The sequence below is a fragment of the Bos javanicus genome, chromosome 2, assembly GCF_032452875.1.
Source record: "Bos javanicus breed banteng chromosome 2, ARS-OSU_banteng_1.0, whole genome shotgun sequence".
Classification (NCBI taxonomy): domain Eukaryota; kingdom Metazoa; phylum Chordata; class Mammalia; order Artiodactyla; family Bovidae; genus Bos; species Bos javanicus.
Window position 1 is genome coordinate 63584055 of NC_083869.1, and position 21672 is coordinate 63605726.

Below are 21672 nucleotides of genomic sequence, written 5' to 3' on the forward strand. Positions count from 1 at the left end.
AAGCCCCGGCATCTGTTTTCTTATCCTACACAAGGGGACCCTCTGGAAGGGAGAGATAATTCCCAACAAGAAGAAGAACCCTAGAAAGCCAGGAGCTGAGGGAGCATCAGAAGTGAATAGCTAGGAGAGATGTCATTTGTGGCAGGGGAGCTGCAGGTAGGAGGACCCCAGCCTCCAGCATGGAACACGTTCTCCCAGTGCCTCATGGGAGATTTGGCACTTTTGCAATGGCACACATCCAGAAGGCTCATGGCTTTCCACAAGTGTGCTGGCCAGAGATGACTGTGTTCCCTCCTTTTCTCCCAAGCCCAGGCCAACCCAAGAGTGGCCAAATAGCTCTGCTAGTGGAGAAGGCAATGGCACCCCACTCCAGCACTCTTGCCTGGAAAATCCCATGGACGGAGGAGCCTGGTGGGCTGCAGTCCATGGGGTTGCTAAGAGTCGGACACAACTGAGCGACTTCACTTTCACTTTTCACTTTCACACATTGGAGAAGGAAATGGCAACCCACTCCAGTGTTCTTGCCTGGAGAATCCCAGGGATGGGGGAGCCTGGTGGGCTGCCGTCTATGGGGTTGCACAGAGTCGGACACGACTGAAGTGACTTAGCAGCAGCAGCAGCAGCAGTGAGTAAGGAAAATTACAGGGAGAATAGTAAACTTCTTATCAAGTCTGTGCTCCCTACTGCTGGCTCCTCAGTCTGGAGCAGAAGACAAGGCAATCCAGGAAGGCAAAGAGTGTCTATTTTAGGTGTTTAAGTACTCTGTATGATATTGTAGTATTGGATATGACATTGTGCATTTGTCAAAACCCAAAGAAATTTATGGAACAATGAGTGAATCTTAATGCACACAAATTTAAAACCAGTTCAGAATGTTAGAGGATTTCAGGAAAGAATGTATCCTATAATAAAAGAATCTAATTGTATCACAAATGTATGAAACAGCCCACTGAAGGAGTTTCAGGGGGAAGGTGTTGAACTAAATCACTTTGGAAATTAATGGAGTCTGTAAAACTAAAGGCAAAAGGAACTGCCCATAAGAGATATATTTTAGTTAATAAAGCCGGTTTTCCACAGGGTACAGGTTAACAATTCTGATACTGCTATATATGTATAGTGGAGTGGACCAATTAAGCAAATGGATGGTGGATGGTGGGATCAAGTTTTCTCATTGTAGAAGTGGGAATTTACAGATAAGCAAGAGTAGGGGATGTTAGAATCCATGTGGGGTGGTCCAAAGGTACAAACTTCTAGTTATAAACTAAATAAATTCTGGGGATATAATGTATGGTGTGATAATTGTAGTTAACACTACTGTATTTTGTATTTGAAAGTTGTTAATAGAGTATATCTCAAAAATTCTCATCACAAGAAAATAATTGTAACTAGTTGTGGTCATGTATGTTAACTAAATTTATTGTGCTGATCATTCCACAATATAAACAAATAACAAATCATTATGTAGTATAGGAAAAGGAGTCCATCAAGGCTGTATATGGTCACCTTGCTTATTTAACTTATATGAAGAGTACATCACGAGAAACTCTGGGCTGGATGAAGCACAAGCTGGAATCAAGATTTCTGGGAGAAATATCAATAACCTCAGATATGCAGATGACACCACCTTTATGGCAGAAAGTGAGGAAGAACTAAAGAGCCTCTTGATGAAAGTGAGATAGGAGAGTGAAAAAGTTGGCTTAAAGCTCAACATTCAGAAAACGAAGATCATGGCATCCGGTCCCATCACTTCATGGCAAATATATGGGGAAACAGTGGAAACAGTGGCTGACTTTATTTTTGGGGGCTCCAAAATCACTGCAGATGGTGATTGCAGCCATGAAATTAAAAGATGCTTACTCCTTGGAAGGAAAGTTATGACCAACCTAGACAGCATATTAAAAAGCAGAAACATTAGTTTGTCCACAAAAGTCCATCTAGTCAAAGCTATGGTTTTTCCAGTAGTCATGTATGGATGTGAGAGTTGGACTATAAAGAAAGCTAAGCACTGAAGAACTGATGCTTTTGAACTGTGGTGTTGGAAAAGACTCTTGAGAGTCCCTTGGACTGCAAGGAGATCCAACCAGTCCATCATAAAGGCGATCAGTCCTGGGTGTTCACTGGAAGGACTGATGTTGAAGCTGAAACTCCAATACTTTGGCCACCTGATGTGAAGATCTGACTCATTGGAAAAGACCCTGATGCTGGGAACAATTGAGGGCAGGAGGAGAAGGGGACAACAGAGGATGAGATGGCTGGATGGCATCACTGACTCTAATGGACATGAGTTTGTGTCTACTCTATTAGTTGATGATGGATAGGGAGGCCTGGAGTGCCATGGTTCATGGGGTTGCAAAGAATTGGATGACTGAGCGACTGAACTGAATGTAGTATACCTGAAACTAAGACAATGTTATCTGTCAGTTATATCTCAACAAAAATCGTAAAAGAAGAAAGATTCATGTGGACTAGAGATAGAGACAGCAGTTAGAATTAATGTTAACTTAAAGGAGCCATAGGTAGTTACATATAGAAATGTTTATACAAAGTCACATATACACATATATTTGTTCTGCCCACTGAGAAGGCCAGTAATTAATGAGCACAACTAGCGTCCAGATTTTGGTTTCTAATATCTTTCTCTAAGAGTAACCAGGGCTCCTTGAAGACATGGCTGATTCTAGGATTGGGGCAGGAGATATGCAAATGAACCAGAAGCATCTTGTAGAGCCAGAAAATAAGGAAGTCAATAAACAAAAACAAAACAAAATGATGACTCATTGGTGGGGCATCATTTGTCCAGTATGTCAAAGGGACACAGGAGTGAACTGAAAGAACCCCCAGTGGCTAAAGCTGGAACAATCTGAGTGACAAATTAAAGTAACATTGGGTCATAACCCAAAGTTCCCTTTTCCAGGGGATCTTCCCAACCCAGGGCTGGAGTCTCCAGCACTGCAGCAGACCCTTTACCATCTGAGCCACCAGGGCAGCCTTATACATAAATATATATATCCAGGAGCCTCCAGATCACAATGCATTAATAAATGGGAGAAGAAGCCATTTTCCTGTGCACAAGAATTCCAAATAAATTATGTAGATATTCCACCCTACAGGAGCATAACTCCCCATACCTTAAATGTGCATAGTAATTTCCTTCCAAAGAATACAGTATGGAAAGATGGGAGGGAAAAGGAATAACTTTACTGATAAATACTACCTCAGCCAGATGATCACGGTCAACATCAACTGTATAAATCATGTTGATAGTGTGCACACTTGATACAGTGTGCTGAAAATGGCATTTTATGTCTGTGATCTTTCTCCCCCAAACCCATTACCTCAGTCTAATCATGAGAAAGCACCAGACTGGTTCTTATAAAGGGGCATTCCACAAAATCCCTGACCAGCTCTAGTAAAATTGTCCAAGTCATCTAAAACAAGGAAAGTCTGAGAAACTGTCAGTGTAAAGGAGCCTCAGGAGATATGACGACTAAATGTAATGTGGTGTCCTAGATGGGATCCAGGCGTAGATAAAGGACAGTAGGTAAAGCTAAAGAATTTGAGCAAAGTATGGACTTTAGGTAATAATAACAATGTATTATTCTTAGCGCATTAGTTGTGGCACGTGTAAGATCCTAATGTAAGATGCTAATAATATGGGGAAACTGGATGTGGGAGGTAGATGGGAACTTTCAGTACTATCTGATCAATTCCTCTGTAAATCTAAAACTGTTCTGAAAAAGAAGCTCTGTCAATTAAAAATTAAACCAATGGATTCTATATCTAACCATGATCTTATCCAGGCTATAGGAAAGAACAAGTTGACATGGCTTCAAGTTAGAAGACTGTGGAGTTCAAGTCTTCTTTGCCATTAACTCTCCTGTGACCTTGTAATGGTCATTTGATCTCTCTAGATCTCAGTCGATTTATTTATAAATGGTAGTAATATTATTGTATTCACCAGGGTTCTTCAGAGAAAGAGAACCAATAGAATGTATTATATATACGTATCTATAGAACTGCTGCTGCTGCTCAGTCGCTCAGTCATGTCTGACTCTTTGCGACCCTATGTACTATAACCCACCAGGCTTTTCTGTCCTTGGGATTTTCCTGGCAAGAATAACAAAGTGGGTTGCCATTTCCTCCAGGGGATCTTCCTGACCCAGAGATTGAACCCGAGTCTCCTTCATTTCATTCATTGCCAGGGGATTCTTAACCACTGAGCCACTGGGGAAGTCCTCCATACAGATACAGATACAGATACAGATACACATACACACACATATACACATACACACACACATACACACAGTACATCCTATTGGCTGTATACATGTCATATTATAAGGAATTGGCTTACATAATTATGGAGGCTGTCAAGTCCCAAGGTCTTTAGATTGAGACCCAGGTAGAGACCCAGGAGAGCTGATGGTGTAGTTTCATTCTGAAGCCCAGCAGGCTCAAACCCAGGAAGAACCAATGTTTCAGTTCAAATCTGGAGGCAGGAAAAAGCTGATGTCTCACTTTGAAAGCAGTTAGACTGGAGGCATGCCCTCTTATTCAGGGTAAGATTTTTCTTCTATTCAGGCCTTCAACTGATTGGCTGAGGTCTACCCACATTAGGGGAGAACAATCTGCTTTACTTAGTCTACTGATTTAAATGTTCATCTCAGACAAAATCACCCTACTTTGAAAGAGACATCAAAATAATGTTTGACCAAATATCTGGGCACTATTCTTGCCTAGGAAATCCCACAGACAAAAGAGACTGGTGGCTACAGTCCATGGGGTTGCACAAGAGTTGGACACAACTTAGTGACTAAACAACAACATGCAAAGAGCACTCTGATGTACTCATGAATTACAAGGCCTTTGGCCCTGCCTGCCCTGTCTAATTGCCTATGTCTCTCTCTGCTTCTGGTCACATTGTTTTCTTTTCAGATTTTGTTCTTTCCAGTTCAAACCCTGTATTTTGCTCTTAAGTTCCTGCTTGTTCATGGCCTTGGTGCATCAGGACTGACATCAGCTTACCCACTTTGTGGCTATTCACACAGTCCATGGACTAGGTTCTTAGCCACTCTCTGGGTCCCCTGACTCCCTGCCCAGTTCATGTTTATTTCATGTGGTCCCATCTCTGACCAGTACCCTCCTAGCCAATATTTTGTCAGGCTCCTTGTTCCTTGAACATCCACACGTGCCCTTTTTATTTTGCCAGGAGTCCATCGTGCCCTTTTCCCCCTGGAGGGCAGACTGGAAGAAAAGGAAGGAAATGAAACATGGGATCAGTTGGCCTCACTGTAGCAATTCGTCTGTGATGCTGGTGTCTCAGGTCACTCATTCCCTCAGGACCCTCTGTAGCAGAGTACACAGAACTCACTCTGATGTCTGATGTCCTGGCTGGACGTGCAGGTGAGGGAGCTGCTCCTGTTTCCAAATCTGAAGCCTGCACATAGCTGTTCTCATTACAAAATAATTCCCTTCCCACTGGCTGCTCTGTTTTTCAAGTAGGAAAAAATTGTCCCCCTAAATGGCTGACATTTGTTACTCTCCCTCTCAGATTGCATGCTTAGCTATGTCCTCAGCTCAGCTTCATTTGGGTCTCAGCAGGATCCTGGAACCAGTGGAGATTAACAGTGTGACTAATGTTGGTGTCTAATCAGTGACTAGCTTCCCAGTGGCCATGCCTCCAAGTCTTCCCTTGAAGCTTGTGAGTCCAGCTCATTTTAGACCCCAGCCAGCTGCTCACATCTCTCCTAGCAGCTGCTGAGCATGCAAATGAGAGCTTTTTCGGGAAAATAGTTCTATGACTACTATGGACCTCCACTCTTATCGCAGAGAGGAAATGCTTATCTCTGAGTCATAATTCAAATGAGAGAGCTGCATAATGTCTCACTCCTTTAAACTACAGGGAATCAGTGTCTGTCCTTCTGAAAGTTCTGCTCTTCTGCCTGAACGTAAATGATGCCAAAGTAGGGAATGTCTAATGATGCTTGTCACTAACAGGACACTAACAGGATGCTCAGCATCCTCACCAGGCAGGGCAGCCAGTAGGCGCCTCAGATATTTCAGATACTGTTGTCCCTTGAGATCTCCTTGAGGTTCCCTACATTAATTAGTCTATTCCTGACATTCACATCAGATAAATATCAGGAGGGAACACTCGGGTAAAAGAGGGTTTTGAAACTGTCTCCCATGAATGAGAAAATTAGGGTGAAAATGCCCACCTGCTATCTTTTGTGGGTGAACTGGACTCTTTATGCAAAGATTATAAGGATGGCTGCTTTTCTGCAGAATATTTTTCAGCCTGAAGGCTAGATAGCAATTTGCAGGGATTTGAAAAACCTATGATTATGGCTAGTTTGCTGATCTGTTTTTTTTTTTTTTTTTCTGTGCCTTTCAGAAGTATTGTGACTGCCTATACTTGGAAAACAATAGTTCTCAGGAAGCTCTACACTACTCCAATTGTTTTATGTATGAATGTTGGTTTAAAAGTGAAGTTATACACAACCATGTGTCAAATAGAGAGCTAGTGGGAAGCTGCTGTATAGCACAGGGAGCTCAGCTCACGGCTCTGTGATGACCTAGAGAGGTGGGATGGAGGGATGGGAAGGAGGTCTAAGAGGGAGGGGATATATGAATATCTATAACTGATTCATGTGCAGCAGAAATTAACACAACATAGTAAAGCAATTATACGCCAATTTAAAAATAAACAAAAAGTGAAGTTATGACTCATGTTTGGGGGCGGTGGGGCCAAATTTTATTATTTCAAGTCACTGCTACAAGCTTTTATATGGAATGTCACTATCAGTGATGACCCATTTCCAAGAGCGCCATCATGGAGAGGGGCTGTGATATGGGTTAAGAACAAATTCCAAGTTCAGGGATGTGTATGAAGGTATTTCTCTTGGGGAAGAACTTTTAGGAGGAGGAGGAGAAAAATGGAAAGCTATATAAAATGATGAGGGACAAAACTTTATTTTTAGAAATTGAGATATAATTGACATGTAAAATTGTATTAGTTTCATGTATACAGCATGATGATTTGGTATTTCTACATACTGTGAAATGATCGCCACAGTCCATCTAGTTCTCATCCATCTGCACACATAGCTATCGTTTTTTCTTATGCTGAAAACTTTTAAGATTGACTTCCTTAAGCAAATACATTTTTGGAATTCTCTTCCTGGGGTGCATTCTGAAGTTGTTGGAAAGCTGAAAGTGAACCTACCATTGGAAAGTTGAAAACGAACTGGGGTAGGGTCTAGGGGTAAGCAGCCATGGAGTAGCCTGTAGTTCAGGTGAACCAACCCCTTCTCATACCCTATTTGCATAGGCAGCTTACCAGGTAAAGGTGACTCTGAACTTTGGTCCCAAAGCCTTAGCAAGTGTTTACAAAGCAGGGATTTCTCCTGGTTGCCTCAGACCTTTAGAGAGAAGTTGCCTCTGGCCATGGTAGGTGATAAATGAGACCTTAGAAACATCAGGATCTTGGGCCTCAGCCAGTGGAGGCTTACTATTTTTTTTTTTTAATTGAAGGATAATTGCTTTACAGAATTGTGTTGTTTTCTCTCAAACCACAACATGAATCAGCCATAGGTATACATATGTCCCCTCCCTCTTAAACCTCCCTCCTATCCTCCTCCCTATCCAACCCCTCTAGGTCCTAACCCTGTTTCTATTTAACATCTCCTAATAAAGTAGATACATGTGCCAAGTTACAGGATAAGGTTCTGATGCTGAGAACCTTGAAACTAACACAACATAGTACATTACAATTCAATAAAAATTTTTATTTACATTTACTGGTTTTCCACTTAACCAAGCATCCTTCCTTACTGTCTTCCTGCCTGAACCTTTGACCTCTTAATACAGTGAATGGACATGCTTGATCTACATACCTCGACAGGTTGACAAAACAGTTTTCATATTTAAAACTCGTGAAGTATTACACACTTTGTCTACATGTCATATTTAGGAGCTCAGCTATTTTCAATGAAAGGTGTACTTAGCTGTGGGCTGAGACCTACAGTCTACCCTGTGGAGTGGCTGCAAGTCACCTAATGTTATATTGGGTTCACTAGTGTATTAATGACCGTGTACTATTATTTAATTCAATCTTAAGTTTCATGTCATTAAGGAATGAGAGACAGGGAAACAAATTTGTGGAACTAATTATTTAAAAGGTACACATGTTGAAAATAATTTATTGAAAACAAAAACTTTTCAATTAAAGCATAATGTATGATGTGTTAGTTTTAAGTGTACAGCAAAGTGTTAGATATATATGCTGCTAAGTCGCTTCACTCGTGTCCGACTCTGTGCGACCCCATAGATGGCAGCCCACCAGGCTCCACCGTCCCTGGGATTCTCCAGGCAAGAACCCTGGAGTGGGCTGCCATTTCCTACCAGGCTCCTCTGTCCATGGGATTTGCCAGGCTTAAGAGTCGGACACGACTGAGCGACTTCACTTTCACTTTTCACCTTTATGCACTGGAGAAGGAAATGGCAACCCACTCCAGGGTTCTTGCCTGGAGGATCCCAAGGACGGTGGAGCCTGGTGGGCTGCCGTCTACGGGGTCGCACAGAGTCGGACACAACTGAAGCGACTTAGCAGCAGCAGCATATATATCAGATCAGATCAGATCAGATCAGTCGCTCAGTTGTGTCCGACTCTTTGCAACCCCATGAATTGCAACATGCCAGGCCTCCCTGTCCATCACCAACTCCCGGAGTTCACTCAGACTCACGTCCATCGAGTCAGTGATGCCATCCAGCCATCTCATCCTCTGTCATCCCCTTCTCCTCCTGCCCCCAATCCCTCCCAGCATCAGAGTCTTTTCCAATGAGTCAACTCTTCACATGAGGTGGCCAAAGTACTGGAGTTTCAGCTTTAGCATCATTCCTTCCAAAGAAATCCCAGGGCTGATCTCCTTCAGAATGGACTGGTTGGATCTCCTTGCAGTCCTAGGGACTCTCAAGAGTCTTTTCCAACACCACAGTTCAAAAGCATCAATTCTTCAGCGCTCAGCCTTCTTCACAGTCCTACACATATATACACACCTTCAGTTCAGTTCAGTTCAGTTCAGTCGATCAGTCGTGTCCGACTCTTTGTGACCCCGTGAACTGCAGCACGCCAGGCCTCCCTATCCATCACCAACTCCCGGAGTCCATCCAAACCCAAGTCCATTGAGTCGGTGATGCCATCCAACCATTTCATCCTCTGTCGTCCCCTCCTCCTCCCATCCTCAATCTTTCCCAGCATCAAGGTCTTTTCAAATGAGTCAGCTCTTCACATCAGGTGGCCAAGTATTGGAGTTTCAGCTTCAACATCAGTCCCTCCAATGAACACCCAGGACTGATCTCCTTTAGAATGGACTGGTTGGATCTCCTTGCAGTCCAAGGGATTCTCAAGAGTCTTCTCCAACACCACAGTTCAAAAACATCAATTCTTCTCTAGTTGCTCAGAGATCCAGGTTCAGTCCCTGAGTTAGGAAGATCCCTTGGAGAAAGGAATGCCTACCCACTCCCATGTACTTGCCAGGAGAATTCCATGGACAGAGGAGCCTGGCGGACTACAGACAAAGGGTTGCAAACAGTCCGACATGAGTGAGTGACTAACATACAGTCACACACACACACACACGTTTCTTTTTTTCAGATTCTTTTCCAAAATATAAAATATTATAAGATAATAATTCCCTGGGCTATACAGTAGGTCTCTGTTGGTTAAAATAAAAAAAAATAATTTTTTGAAGTTTTGGATATAGAAAATGGAGTCTTAGATGATTGACTCATGGCTTGATGTAGTTGTGAGGAGCATTTGGGAGGAGAAGGTTATCAACAACATATCTGCCATGTTCCTTTAAAATGTTCTATGGATCCTTTCTTGTGCAGGATGGGTCACAGGTCTGACCATTTTATTTTTTATTTTGAGTCTTAATGATGTACTTAGTTAAGAAGACATCTTAACTAGAAGACATGCTGAGGTGACATTCTCAAGTGCTCTTTTGGACAAACTCACCAGCTCTTCCTTCGTAGTTCTTACACCTAACCTACTGATTAATTTGGGTCTTGTTCTTTTCCATGGCCTTGGAGGAGGTGCTGGTAATAAGTGTGACTCTCTAGAAGAGCAACAGAACAGGGGAGGAGGAGAAAGAACCAGATATTAGATGATTTACTCCCAGATGCTTCAAAATATTGACAGTATATTGCATTCCTGTCCTTTGCCAAGATAGAAATGAGCCTGACTTCACTGACGCAAGCCTCAGTAAATCTTCCTCATGCTCAGGCAGCCATCATTAAGCACTTCTGGTCTGCCATAGGCTTTGAAGACCCACTTCCAGCCAGAGCAAGGAGACACTGGGTTTTATCCTACTCCTAAAGTCCACAGGGAAGCCTGGTGGGCTGCTGTCTATGGGGTCGCACAGACACGACTGAAGTGACTTAGCAGCAGCAGCAGCAAAGTCCATGAGCCATTTGACCTCAGTTGTTTCTGTTACTTTCTAAGCTCATTTCTCGTTCAGATGCTAACCAGCTGTCTACCAGGACTATTCTTGGTGTCACTTGTCCTGACATCTGGATGATGGAATTCTTCATCAGCTCAGCCATGTGTGTTCTCAAATGTGGACTGGTTGAGTCGGCTGCTCTAGGAACTGGTCACAGGCTGGTCCTCATTTCAGGGTTTCTGGGCTCTGTTTGAGGCCATTTCCCACTGCTCTATTTTCAGAGATTGGCGTGAAGACATGGTAGATTTGGAAGACTTGGTTGCTTTAGAATTTCAATTTTCACTTTTTAATGAGGTGGCACAGCTGTGGAGTTAGATTAGCTATTGGAATTTTATGGTGTGTGAGATTTGAGATGTCAAGGGAAGGGAGGAGGAAACACAAAATAATTAGTTACAAATTCATCCTCTTAACTTTGTCCTCAGAGGATCTGTAAAGTTCACACTGGCAGCTACCTTCAGTGCTGTGGGAACTAGGTTCCATCCAGCTGCTGTCCCTGTCTTGGGGTGGGCCTCTGGCCGGCCAGTTGTCATCTTTGAGTCTTCATTTTCTACTAATGGGGATTTTGAGCTTAGGAACATTAGGATTTTAGCTTAGGTAACCCTTGCCTAGGAGCTTGTTGAACCCACTAAAATTAGATATATAAGTATGGATGTTGGATGAATTTTTTTGGAGGAAGAGTATCCAAAACCTTCATCTAATTCTAAAGGATCTGTGACTGGAATAATATTATGAGAGACTGTATTGGATGGTTTCCATAGCCCGTTCTAACCTGGATGTCCCTGGATTCTGCAATGCTTTATAACAAAAAGAAGTGGACGTCAGGCTCAGTTCCTGCCCACTGCCTGTGATGGAGCATCATCTAACTACTTTCATCCATGCTGAACTCTGCTTATCTCCTATAGGCTTTAATTAAATCATTCAATTATTCATTCATCCACTCATTCATTAAATATCTACTAGAAAGCCAATTAACAAATATTGATTGAGCACCTTCTCCATGTCAGGCAGTGTCAAAATGAAGCCCAACTGCTCAAATCAGGCATAATGAGCCTGAAAGCATTTTTGGAATCCCTCCTATACTTCCAGTACTACTGAAACTGGTGGGTTTTAATTTTGGCTGAATATTGGGGATCATTAAAGCTCTTACATCTTAGCCTTAGCCTAGACCCATTAAATCAGAATTCCTACGGGTTAGAGCTCAGGCAGTAGGGTTTTTAAAAAGTTGCCCCCATGGTCCAGTTGATTCCAAAGTGTAGCCAAGGTTGAGAACTGGTAATTGGGCTGGTGTTCCCTGGCCTGGAAATGACGTGAGTGGGCTAAGAAAGACCAGTAGCATGATTGTTTATAATTGTCAAATTGATTGGCATAAACTCCAAACCATGGTTTCAAGTCCTTAGAAAATCTGGCCCCTCTCCACATTTTTTCATTCATTCCACAAGAATTACTGTATGTCCAAGTTGTGCCAACCAATGATCTAGGCAGTCAGGATAGAATGAGGATAAGTCAGATAAGTTCTTTACTGTCTGGAATTTACATTCCAATGAAAGAGGCAAACCATTAGCATGTAAACACATTTATTGATAAGAGAGTCTCAGTGGTGGTGGTTATTGTTTAGTCACTAAGTTGTGAGTGACTCTTTTTGACCCCATGAACATAAAACAGTTATAAAACTTGTGTAGGAAACACGTTAGGTTAGTGGTCCCAAGAGTGATAGGATGGTGGAAGGTTAATTTAGGTTGACATGTCAGGAAAGGGCTCTCTGGAGAGATAAACTTGAAGCTGAGGTTTCAATGCTTAAAAGGAGTAAGCTTTATGAAAACTAGGGGAGGAAGGACTCTAGGCAGTGATAAAAGCACGTGCGAAGCTCTTGGGGTAGTAAAAATGGAGATGAAATCTGAAGGTGGTCTTTTGCCCTGGTGATTTAGAGCCTTGCAAGCATGGTTTGGGTTTCCTTTGAAATGCCCTGAAGAGAACTTGCCCTGAGGCCCCACTTTAGAATTGGGCATTTATTAAGTATTATTAGGTACAGGCAGTCCTCATATTATACAGTACTACATGGTCAAATCTCAGTTCCCACTGAATCCTGCAAAGCAAGGACAAGATTCCTATGTGTACAAGCTCCACGTAACATGGTACCATGCAAAGTGAGGACAACTGTATCATGCATAATCCTATAATTATTTTTATGCTAGTCTTGTTTTCTTAATTTAATTGAGAGATCATTTGGCAAGGTGATGAGCCATTGAGCTGGTGGATTATTGCTCCCAGCTATTCACTCCCTTTGTGTGATTAGCTTACACCTTCCATGGGAGAAGTAGAAAGCCTTGCCTAATTTACTTTGGGCTTGGTCACATGACTTACCTTGGCCAGTGGGATAAGTAGACTGGACATTTGCTATGTTCAAGCAGAGTCAGTAAATGTGTGTTCTGCTTAGCCTCCCTCTACTGCTTTGCAATTCCTGCCCACTGCATGTCCCAGGAGGAGCTCCTCATTCATCTTGGTCCTACAGGGAGGAGATACACATGGCTGAGCTAAGTGGAGCTGAGGCAAGCCCAGCAGAGTCAATCAGAGTTGTAGTCAACCCACAGCCCTTAAGTAACATGAGCAAGAAATAAACATTCAACACAGTAAGCTGCTAGTAAGTGGGAGGTGTCTGTTTCTGAAGTGAAAACTGACTAATATAGCCTAGGTGGTACTGAAAACGCAGGACTCATGAAACAGTCCTGAAATATTTAATGACTGATTTAATGCAATCAGGAGCATGGTTCCTGAAGTCAGATTGCTTGGGTTTAAATACCAGCTCTGACACACAATCTGTGAGATCATGAGCAAGTTACTCAACCTCACTATGCCTCAGTTTCTCCATCTGTAAAATTGAGATAATAGTAGTACCAACCACAAAGGTTTTTGTAATGATTAAATTAGCTCATATATGAAGTGAAGTGAAGTGAAGTCGCTCAGTCGTGTCCGACTCTTTGGGACCCCATGGACTGTAACCTACCAGGTTCCTCTGTCCATGGAATTTTCCAGGCAAGAGTACTGGACTGCGTTGCAATTTCCTTCTCCAGGGGATCTTCCCAACTGAGGGATCGAACCCAGGTCTCCCGCATTGTAGGCAGATGCTTTACCATCTGAGCCACCAGAGAAGTCCATATATATGACCGTACATATATGTCTAAAGTGCTAGTGCTTTTTAGCATACATGAAGGACTTAGACAAAAACACTGATTTTAAAAGATACATGCACCCTGATGTGCACAGAAGCATTATTTGTAATTGCCAAAATATGTAAGCAACCTAAGTATCCATCAACATATGACTGGATTAAGAAGATGGGGTATGTATATATGTGTACACACACACACACACACACACAATGGAGTACTATTTGACCATAAAAAATAATGAAATTTTGCTATTTTCAGAAACATGGATGGACTTGGAGGGCATTATGCTTAGTGAAATAAGTCAGACAGAGAAAGACAGATGCTGTCTGATATCACTTCTGCTGCTGCTGCTGCTAAATCCCTTTAGTCTTGTCCGACTCTGTGTGACCCCATAGACGGCAGCCACCAGGCTCCCCCATCCCTGGGATTCTCCAGGCAAGAACCTACTCCAGGCAAGGAGTGGGTTGCCATTTCCTTCTCCAATGCAGGAAAGTGAAAAGTGAAAGTGAAGTCACTCAGTGGAATCTAAAAACTACTTTGAATATAACAAAGAAGCTGACTCACAGATTCAGAGAACAAACTAGTGTTTACCAGTGGGGAAAAAAAGGGAGGAGGGGCAACACAGAGGTAGGGGAATAATTGGTACAAACTATTAGATATAAAATGTGCTACAAGGATGTCTTGTACAACATGGGGAATATAGACCATATTTTGTAACAACTATAAATGGACTATAATCCTAAAAATTGTTATTACTATGTTGCGCATCTGTAACATATAAAATTGTACAACTATGCCTCAATTACAAAAAAAAAAGGGAATTAAAAAGTATATACATGAAGTGCTTAAAATTGTGCCATGGTACACAGTATTTGCTGCTATTGTTATTATTCAACATTTAGCCTAGCTTAATTTTGACAATACAGTCATCTTTATTATACATTTAAGTTTTTTCTTTCATTTTATGCATTATTTAAAGTGACTTCTTACCAACCACAGTTCATTTTATTAAGTCGATTTTGTGTTGAGTATCTAAGAACTTCTCTGTGAATGTAATATTCCCCTGTATTCAGTGAACCTGTTTTTATTCTCATTTCAGGTCAAAGATGAAAAGTTTCAGCAGAACCACATTTTATACATAATACATGTCTTCTACATGATGCTTTATCGAGAAAGGATTTTTATTAAGTAGAAAATAATTAATTAAAAAGAAACACAGAGTGAAATGAATGTCAAGCAATGGAGGAGATTCCAATATTGGAAACTGGAATCATGACAGAGGAAGAGATGCTCATATTTAATAAAAGTGATGGACATGTGCTTAAAGCCAAAGAGCAAAAACAAGAATCAAACTTGCAATTTCATTTCAGAGAAAAGTCAAAAGCTTGTAAATCATGAAGTCTGTCAGTACAAAATTTACTTTAATTTCTCTTTCTTGCTTTATTGGTGATGCCTATTCACTCAAGCTTCTATTGTATAATGTACCCCTTTTTGTACAGCTCACTGTGCCTCAGTTAAGCTTTACTAGCCAGCCCACCCTAAAGCCTAATGCAAGCTAAAGGTTTTTCTTTTATTCCTTTATCTTTATTGGGCACCAAACTTAAGCCATCTATCAGGACTTTATACTCAGTTCCTGAATAGGCATTTGTTACCTGAAACTCTTCCCCAGTTTCCCAGAGTGTTCAAAATATTCACTGCCCCTTGAAATACTTTTACATCCAAAAATACAGACCTTTCAGCCAGAACTGATACTGCCACAATATAACTATTGATTGCTTGAGTTTTTATTTTTGAAACATCATCAGACAGTGGATGTGAACAGAAATAGGAAAGTCATCCAACTTAACCAGGTTTATCTCTGTGATAAGGATGTTCAGCAGCAGAGAATTGTCCCTGGGCATCAGAAGCCCTGAGAACAGAGGGAGAGTCATTGCTGAGGTTTTATTGCTACAGATCATCTTTGGGTGAGCTGGTGATGATAAAGAAATAATAATAAAACTAGAAACAAAATTTAGAGTTATTGGGAGACAGTCTGATGGACTGGAAACCTCATGGACTTGAGCAGCAGGTTACCTGTGATCTGATGTCACATCTTAGAATAAGTGCATCTTTCCATAAGTATTTTAGGTCTCATTTTCCTCATCCATGAGTCCAAAGCATCCTTTGAGCAAAGAGAAAAAAACGTTTTTTCATTCAGGAACCGACTGCCTTGTCCCACACTATTTCATCACCAACAACTCACAAGACATAAACCTCCTATGGGCCGGGATATTGCCTGATTTGTTCATCCCTATTTTCAGTGCCTAGTACAGTACCTAACACACAGTAGACACTCAGGTTAGTTCAAAGAAAGGGGTGTCTTTGTACCAATGAGCTGGTCTCATGGGAGTTCAAGTTCAGGAACAGTTTCTGGCTGGACTTCATGAAGGTGAAATGCCATGAAAATTAAGAATCTGAGGCAGGATTGGGGAGCAGTCCCTTTCACTCTCAGCTAATCTATGCCTCTCTGTGCATTTGCTAATTTCTCTCCTTTCTTTGCATCGCTGCCTCCTAACGTATATTTGCATATGGCCGTAAATATTTCCCCAAGCTTGCCTCCTGACTCTCATTGGTGGCTGCCCTGTTGTCTCTGTCTCTCAGTTCTCAGTTCCTAAGAGAAGAATCTGCTTAGCTGAGTTCATCTGTTGAACTCAGATATGGTAACCTGCAAACCTGCAATAGGATCTTCTGTTGGGTGACCAGGCTTGGTCTGGTCAGCTGTGGCTGGGGCGAGCAGAAAATGCACACAGGACAATGCATGGCTTTTAGGGGTATGGATGGTTACACAGAGCAGTTTCCCTTGAGTGCGGAGTGAGCCAGTAAGCAGACAAGTAATGAATGGCGTGTACATCAGGGCCCAGCAAGAAAAATGGCAGCAATCCAAGAGAGTTTCATAAAGGGAGTTTTTCAAAGGTATGAGCTGGGTGTAGGAGAACCATAGTGGGTATCACAGTACCTGGGGCTAGAATGCCTGAAGGAGAGGTACCAGCAGCTACCAGAGCTCAGAGACAGAGGGCCCCCCAAGATGCTACCCTCTGTAGGTGGTGGTGGGATCTGTGACTCTTATGGGCAAGAGCAGGGGAGTAGTGAGTTACCCTGATCTTTCTCCCTCTTCCTGCTCTGCTCTCCTGCCATGGCTTCCATTAGCCAGACCCAGCTAGAAGCCAGAGAGCAAGGAAACCATTTAGCAGGGAAAATGGTAGAGATGTGGAGAACAGATATGATGGGCACACTGAGATATCCAGCATGAAGGGCATCGCCAGTCTGAGAGGACAGAAAAAGGCAAGGATGCTGAGACAAGGGATTTTCATAACACTTCCCAGAGGCAGGATTCACACCAGAACTCAAGTCTCTTACTAAGCAGGGACTTTTTGAAAAGCCTCAGGGGACTATTTTGTGGGAAAAAAGGTCTCTGATTTATATCTCTGTTAATAATTTATCTTCACTTGGATTATTGGAGATGTAACTAAAGTGATTTTAGATATATATAGTCAAATGTTAAGTAGATTTTCAGACACCTGAAGTTATACCCACACTTTTGATTTAAAGCAAAAAAAAAAAAAAAAAAAAATTCTTTCATAAAAGGGAATGTATGTGTGAGTGTACATATGTGTGTTTTTGAATGCATATGTGAAATATATATATATATAGATATAGATAGATAGATCTGTGATTTGTGTCTATGTATGGATTTGTGTATGGGTTTCCCTGGTGGCTCTGTGGTAAAGAATCTTCCTACCAGTGCAGGAGACACAGGTTCAATCCCTGGGTTGAGAAGATCCCCTGGAGGAGGAAATGGGAATCCACTCCAGTATTCTTGCCTGAGAAATCCCATGAGCAGAGAAGCCTGGCAGGCTACAGTCCATGGGGTCCTAAAGAGTCAGGTAAGACTTAGCAACTAAACAACAACAATAACAACAACAATGTGTGTTGTTATATGTGTGTATAAACAAACATGGATTAGCCAAGAATATCTTTAAAAGTTTTTATTTGGCATATTTAAAATATTTGTTGACATATAATTGATTTACCATATTGTTTTAGCCATGGATAACTTAATGAGTTGATTTAACATTCCTAGTTGATGAAAATGTCCCAAGAAAACTGAACATGAGATAGCGCAAGGAGGGCAGTGGTGGAGAGACATAACAGGAGTCTTCTGAGGCATTGTACATGGAGGGAGGACCCACCAGAGGCATGGAGGTAATGTCAACAGGAGGCTCCCTTTAGAATTCTGCTTTGGTGTGGCGCAGTGGCAGAGAATCTGCTTGCCAGTGGAGATGCAAGAGACGCAGTTTTGATCCCTGGGTCAGGAAGATCCCCTGGAGGAGAAAATGGCAACACATTCCAGTATTCTTGCCTGAAAAATCCCATGGACAGAGAAGCCTGGCAGGCCACAGTCCATGAAGTCAGAAAGAGCTGGACATGACTGAGCAGACGTGCACAGGAGCGATTCCCGCAGGAACCTTTACACAAACAGCTGGGTATTTCACAGCCCCAGTTCAATGTTCTGCTGACCCAGCTCTACATCTTCAACCAGGTTGTCCCAATCTAAGCAGCATTTCATTTTTCTTTCCTTGTCCAAAGCCTACTGATCTGTGGGCACAGCTCAAACCCACTGCCAGGGATCCCCACTACTCCAAGCCCCTCAGATTCACATAAATCCCCCCTATATTTTCAACAGTAGCACTGCTTTCTTGGGCAGTTATTCCATGCCAGCCACTGTGCTGAATACACGAATAAGTATTGCCTTTCATCCTCAGAAGTCTCCTATGAGGAAGGGATTCATATTCATATTCATAATAGTTCTGTGCTTTAAATAAGGAAGGTGGGGCCAGTCCCAGCCAGCGAGTGGTAGAGAGATACACAGCCCTGGGCTTTGAGGTTCCACGCCCAGACACCCAATGTCATGCCACCTGACTTATTAGTGTTCATAGAAAGTAAGTTCCTTTTACTTATGTTACTAGTTTATAAACAAACACTTTGAGGATAAGAATGACATTCTTTTCTTGGGTATTTCTCAAGGCACATAGCTTGTTGCTAAGCCTAGTGAAGTGAAGTGAAACTGTTAGTTGCTCAGTTCTGTCCTACTCTTTGCAACCCCATGGACTGTAGCCCACCAGACTCCTCTGTCCATGGGATTCTCCAAGCAAGAACACTGGAGGGATTCTTGTATTGGCAGGCAGAGTCTTTACCACTGAGCCACCTGTGTCTGCCTACACCTTCAGTAACCCAATCAGTTCATGGATAGGAAGATTACCTGTAGTCCAGATGTCAGCTCTTCCCAGCTTGATCTATAGATGCAATGCAATCCCAATAAAAGGCCCAGCAAGTTATTTTGTGGATAGTAACACAGGGATTCTAAAGTTTATATGATGAGATCCCAAAAAGATCTGTTGATAAAATACCCCCAAAACTAACATCAAATTGAAGGAGAGGAACAAAATTAGAGGACTGACAGTATCTGACTCCAAGTTGTGCTAGAAATCCAATCAGATTGGTTTTGGTTCCCAGTTCCTGTCCTGTGCTTTCTTGCATCCTTTGGGTTTGCTTTTGTATAGTGGGCTGAATGGTGTCCTCACCCTGGGCGGGGGGAGGTGGAAAGATATGTCCATCTCCTAATCCCTAGAACCTGCACATGCTACCTAATTTTAGAGAACAGACTTCTCAGACGTAATTAAGTTCATGCTCATGAGATGAAGAAATCATCCTGTATTATCTGGTGGGCCCTGAATCCAGTAAGTGTCCTTTTTAAAGCTAAGTCCAGGGTGATTTGACAAACAGGAGGGGAGAAGGCACAGAGGGAGATATTGAAGTGATGTGACCAGAAGTCCAGAGGAGCTGACAGTCACCGGAAGCTGGAAAGGGCAAAGAACTGCAGAGGGAGTAGGGCTGTGCTAACACCTTGACTTCAGACTTCTGGCCTCTGGGACAATGAGAGGTAAATTTCTATTGTCTTAAGCCACCATTCCATGCTAAGTTGCTTCAGTCACGTCTGATCTTGGTGACCCTATGGACTGTAGCCCGCCAGGCTTCTCAGGCCATGGGATTCTCCAGGCAAGAATACTGGAGTGGGTAGCCATTTCCTTCTCCAGGGGATCTTTGCAGCCCGGGGATCCAACCTGAATCTCTTGCGTCTCCTGCATTGGCAGGTGGGTTCTTTACCACTAGCACCACCTTAAGCCACCCAGTTTTTGCTAATTTGTTATTGCAGCCACAGGATACTAATACATTGAGCCCCCTTCACTGTCTGAAATCTTATTTACCATTAACAGCCCAGCTTACATGTGCACTCACTTATGCAGCCTTCCCTGATCTCTCAAGCTAATGCTAATAGTTATCTCCTCTTTATTTCCCTGTTATAATCTATGCCTCTCTCATTGGGTTGAAGACATCAGTCTTGACATCCAACATAGCTGGATGGTTTGTTGTTGTTATTTAGTCACTAAGTCGTGTCTGACTCTTTGAGTTCCCATGGACTGTAGCCTGCCAGCCTTCTCTGTCCTTGAGATTTCCCAGGCAAGAATACTGGAGTGGGTTGCCATTCTCTTCTCCAGGGGATCTTCCTGACCCAGGGATCAAACCCACATCCCCTGCATTGGCAGGTAGATTCTTTCCCGCTGAGCAACCCAGGACACCCAGCTGGATGGTTAGAGGTAGGTTAAAAATCGTACCTCTGCCTCTTGCTACCTGTCAATAGATGAATGGAAGCAACTTAACCTCTTTGAGACTGTTTGCTCATCTACAAAATGGGTATGATAATAATGCCATTGTTTTTTACCCTTATCAGTGCTGTAATGTATGTAACATGCTTGGCATAGAGTGAACATTCAACATTGGTAGTTATTATTATTAATTATTATTGTTAACATGGCCTTTTGTATATCCTTCTATGCATTATAGCATTATTTCAGTTCAGTTCAGTAGCTCAGTTGTGTCTGACTCTTTGCGACCCCATGAACTGCAGCATGCCAGGCCTTCCTGTCCATCACCAACCCCCGGAGTTTACCCAAACTCATGTCCATTGAGTCAGTGATACCATCTAACCATCTCATCCTCTGTCACCCCCTTCTCCTCCTGCCTTCAATTTTTCCCAACATCAGGGTCTTTTCAAATGAGTCAGCTCTTCGCACCAGGTGGCCAAAATATTGGAGTTTCAGCTTCAACATCAGTCCTTCCAATGAACACCCAGGACTGATCTCCTTTAGGATAGACTGGTTGGATCTCCTTGCAGTCCAAGGGATTCTCAAGAGTCTTCTCCAACACCACAGTTCAAAAGCATCAATTCTTTGGTGCTCAGCTTTCTTCACAGTCCAACTCTCACATCCATACATGACCACTGGAAAAACCATAGCCTTGACTAGATGGACCTTTGTAGGCAAAGTAATGTCTCTGCTTTTGAATATGCTATCTAGGTTGGTCATAACTTTCCTTCCAAGGAGAAAGCATCTTTTAATTTCATGGCTGCAATCACCATCTGCAGTGATTTTGGAGCCCCAAAAAATAAAGTCAGCCACTGTTTCCACTGTTTAATAACAATATTTAATAATTATATAACAATTCTATTATATAATAACATATATATATATATATATATATATATATATATAATAACTCTCTTCTCTCCTAATGAACCACATTTTTCTTGATGGCAAAGGTCAGGATTGGTTCATCTCTGCCCTCCCCCACCAAATGATTGTTGGGAGAGCTTGTAGGTGATCAGTCTTCAATACATATTGAAAAATTTGGCTTTGCAAAAATAGCCATATCTCTTGTTTTGTCATCTGTAAAATGGAGATCAAATCATACCAAAGTCACCTTCAAGACCTCTTTCATTTCCAACAGCATCAGTCCATGAGCTCAGATGCCAGCATCAAGTCAGCTCCATTGGTCATGGTACAGCATGACTGTGTGTGTGTGTGTGTGTGTGTGTGTGTGGTGGGTGGGGGGATACAATAAAA

The 21672-nt window shown here is 42.3% G+C and overlaps 1 long non-coding RNA gene across 2 annotated transcripts in view; it reads left to right on the forward strand.

Moving 5' to 3' along the window:
• The window catches only part of LOC133260882 (uncharacterized), a 42932-nt gene extending 21701 nt beyond the window's left edge, over window positions 1-21231 (forward strand). For both annotated transcript variants that reach the window (XR_009741018.1, XR_009741017.1), the window contains 2 exons: window positions 5213-5406; window positions 14772-21231. This is a non-coding gene — a long non-coding RNA (uncharacterized LOC133260882). The remainder of the gene's footprint in view (window positions 1-5212; window positions 5407-14771) is intronic.
• The last annotated feature ends 441 nt before the right edge of the window (window positions 21232-21672 follow it).